We start from the raw sequence: 611 nt of genomic DNA on the forward strand, positions 1-611 counted from the left end.
GACGTGCGGTGGGAGTTTGACCTCAGACAGCCCGTCGGTGTCGGCGGGCTGACGCCGGCCGCCGGAATCGCGATTCGCTCTGCCAGCTGCCAGCAGCCTCGTGTCGCGGCTCTCACAGGTGCAGCTGCCAGCAGCCTCGTGTCGCGGCTCTCAGCGGTGGTGATTGGTCTTTGCGCCGTCGCTCGACGGCGTCACCACCCATCCGATCTGCGCAGCTCCTGCAGCTCCTGCAGCTCCTGCTGTCAGTCTTCTACTCTCACTCGCCGCGCGCGGATTGTGCGCCGCACCAGCAGGACACATGCTCATGCAAACAGTGCGAGAACTTGGTTGCGCCGCTTAGTGGCGGCGCTGCTTTAGAGGAAGCGGCAGCGTGGGAAGCACAGCAGATGGAGGCGGCGCGGCATGCCAAGGAGCTGCAATCGCAGTACTGGGGGCGGCAGCGCCAGCAACGAGCAAGGAGAGACTGGCGGAGGTTGAGCGGCTGAGTGCAGCAAGGGCCAAGGGCAAGAAAAAGGAATGTGGGCGTGGGCGATACGTGCGCCGCTAGGCTCAACGAGGAGATGCTGTGCAGTTAGAGAGCTCGTAGCGAGCTCGATTTTGGATGAGAATTT

The sequence above is a fragment of the Emiliania huxleyi genome (genome assembly GCF_000372725.1).
Source record: "Emiliania huxleyi CCMP1516 chromosome Unknown EMIHUscaffold_1646, whole genome shotgun sequence".
Taxonomy (NCBI): domain Eukaryota; phylum Haptophyta; order Isochrysidales; family Noelaerhabdaceae; genus Emiliania; species Emiliania huxleyi.